We start from the raw sequence: 3,277 nt of genomic DNA, 5'->3' as shown, positions 1-3,277 counted from the left end.
GGAAATCTGTCATTGAAGGTTTTTTGTGCTTCGTTGATGCAGCTGAGGTCTGCATTTGACTGAGCATTCACAGGTGGCTTTTGAGCCTCATCTTAGCCTTGCAGATTCTCCCACAGTGAAGATGTCAGTTTTTAGCTGATCGAGGTCATAACAAATTATTAGACGTGAGCAGCTGCCTCCTCTCTTGTCATTTCCTCTCAGTAGCTGCTTTTGTTCACTACAGGGTGTTGAACCGTTTTTTTTGATGGATTGCTATTTTGGTCACAATTGGGCATCTGCTTTCCATGTGTTGACATTTAATAATGACATTGGATGCATTGAGGTTATCAAATGTTTTCAATAGTCTGCATGTGTCTTAGAGCACCTGTTTTGGGCATTCTGAAGAAGTCTCAATGTTCTCAGGTGTTATGAAATGATCATGACATATTTTAGCATGCGTATGTCTTGGATACTCATGATTGTCTTTTGCCCTCCTAATTGAGGATACTTGCCCTCCCACTAAGACAGCTATTGTTGGTGTTATTGTCCAAGGGCCATTTTAAAGGAGTATTTATTCAAGCTTCACTGGGGAGGACCAAGATTCTAGAGGTTTTGAATGAAGTGAAACTGCACTGTTTTGCTGTGCTATACCTGACTTAAATATGTTTTATGACCAAAACCTAAAACAGAAAACATGTCCTGCTCCCCAGCATTGCCTTGCCTTGAGTGTGCACGTTCAAAATTAAAGGAACACTTCTGTTACGACAGCTCTTCATTATGAAATTGTTGAGTTGTATTGTTATCTGGAAACCATTTTCATTGCGTTGGGACAGCTACTTTTAATCAAGTTACTTAAGGCAGTGGCATGGAATCCATTCTATCAGCTGAGATTAAGTTTTAACTGGTATTTGGCTGTATTGTTTCTTGTCAAAATATTGCAATGTATGAATTTGGCACTCACCTCTTTCTCACGCTACCACCTTTCTCAACTCCTCTTCTGTTTGTGAAGCCTCCGATTAAGTACATGGCGTCCAGTATTAGATGAGCTGAAATTTTCTCCCCTTAAATATCAGGAAGACCAAAACCATTGTTTGTGATCCCTCTTCAAACTCTACTCCCCAACTCCATATTGGCTCCATCTGACTTGGTCAACAACTTGATATTAAAATGTCTGCTTGCAACTTTTTTTTTTATTTGCACTTCGATCCAGGGATGAATTTTTGATGGCATTTGCACCATCACCAAGATCACTTTCCCTGGTGCATATCTGCACCTCCTCGCCCAACTTTTCTTCTGTTTTGGTTGGCACAGTGGTTAGCATTGCTGCTTCTCAGCGCCAGAGACCTGGGTTCAATTCCTGCCTCGGGCAACTGTCTGCCTGTGTGGAGTTTGCACATTCTCCCAGTGTCTGCGTGGGTTTCCTCCGGGTGCTCCAGTTTCCTCCCACAGTTTAAAAATGTACAGGTTAGGTGAATTGGCCATGCTAAATTGCCCGTAGTGTTAGGTGAAGAGGTAAATGTAGGGGAATGGGTCTGGGTGGGTTGTGCTTTGGCGGGTCGGTGTGGACTTGTTGGGCCGCAGTCTGTTCCACACTAATCTAATCATCTCTGCTTTTAAGATATTTCAACTCATGTGCAATGCTTGCGCTCCAACGTGTCTTTTGCCCAAGTTTGAAATCTGACTTTGGTCCCTGCAGAGTTCATGTAGGGCAATTAAAATTATCAGCAATTAATGAGCATCCTATGACTTGTCTCTGCTGAAGGGTCATGGACTGATCGTACTAACGCCGAGCACATGATATTCTCTTTGCTTTTACCTAGCACCTCATTTTCTTCACATTGCATCTATTTTTAATAAACATTTCCCATTAGGAAGTTTGCATAGTGTAATAAGCAAGTTTATCTACCATATTTTGATGCAGAAGCAGCACATTGAAATTTCAGACTGAATCTCAATTTCAGCACGCAGTATGATATTGCACTCTTCAGTAAAATTGGCCTTTCAGGCTCGCTTTAATACACAATCTGTGGTTTTGGGCCAGTGAGGTTAGGTTATTCATCACGGCTGGTAAATGCATTTTCAGACTACTCATTTGGTGCGGTAGGGTGAATCTCAGGCATGTGCACCAGCTGTTGACTGGATGATCGTGTCCAATCTGCTTAGTGCTCTGTTTTTCAGCTTGCCATTTATTTAAGAAAGGAAGAGTGAGATTAATCCTTGCCCTATTACATGATTAAAACAATTGAGGGCAGCTACGTAATTGAAGATTATCATCTTTCTATACAACTGAGGGATGATTGTAGCATAGTTATTATAAAAGATTAAGAAAGGGAATTGAAATCATTTTGGGCTGTGCTTTTAGAATTCTGGTCTAATTAGTTTTTCATGTGCTTCTACTCCCTGCTCAGCAGTTGGAAGGTCTCCAAGGTGAGATTCAGTGGTTGATATAACTGGGGATGAGGAGACCATTAGAATGTGCAGCAGATTTAGGTCTCAGTGGATTCTATAACATCTATCACTATGCTATTAAAAACATCTTTTTTAATTTAGTTGGCAACAAACTCCTTATTCTGTAGTCTCATCAGTGAGTCAATGAATCGAGAATGAAGCTACTAAATTGTTCAAACTGCTGCATGTAAGTTTTATACTCCTAAGGTCCAATGGTGTCCCATAAATCCAATTGGTGATTATTTTTTTTTAAACCTAACTATGCACTTCTAAAGCTTTGTTCTGTGGCATTGTTTCTCAGTTTGGATTCACATCTCTATCTTTCCTTGTCTTGTCATCCCTCAAGCTCTTAATCTCCAATGTTTTCCTTCGACTTTTATTTATTGTCATTAATTTGCTTTAGTACACTTTGGTACATATAATTATATACAGCATTATTTTACACTTTTAGGAGAATTCATGTTATTGCAGTTTTAAGTTCATTGCTCAAATTTTTAGAAACACCTGTGTCTCAATTTGGTAGTGAAGATTAATGGATTCAAATTCTGCTCCTGAGATTTGAGCATAAAAATCTAGGCTACCACTTCATTGTAGAACTGAGGAAGTGCTGCATGGTCTGAGGTGCTATCTTTCAGATGCAGTAAGCCAAATCCCTATTTGCCCTCTTGGGTTGCAAAAGACCCACAGCACTACTTGATAAAGAGGTGGCAATTTATTCCTGCTTGTTTAGTCAAGTTTATTCATCAAACAACATTACAAGTCTTCAGAATGTTTGTTTCTTGCACTAGATTCTAACTTTGTTTTTTCTCTCTGCAGATACTGCTAGACATGGTGAGTTGCTCTGGATTGG

Source organism: Chiloscyllium punctatum, chromosome 24, assembly GCF_047496795.1.
Source record: "Chiloscyllium punctatum isolate Juve2018m chromosome 24, sChiPun1.3, whole genome shotgun sequence".
NCBI lineage: Eukaryota > Metazoa > Chordata > Chondrichthyes > Orectolobiformes > Hemiscylliidae > Chiloscyllium > Chiloscyllium punctatum.
Note: the sequence above shows the minus strand (reverse complement) of the source record.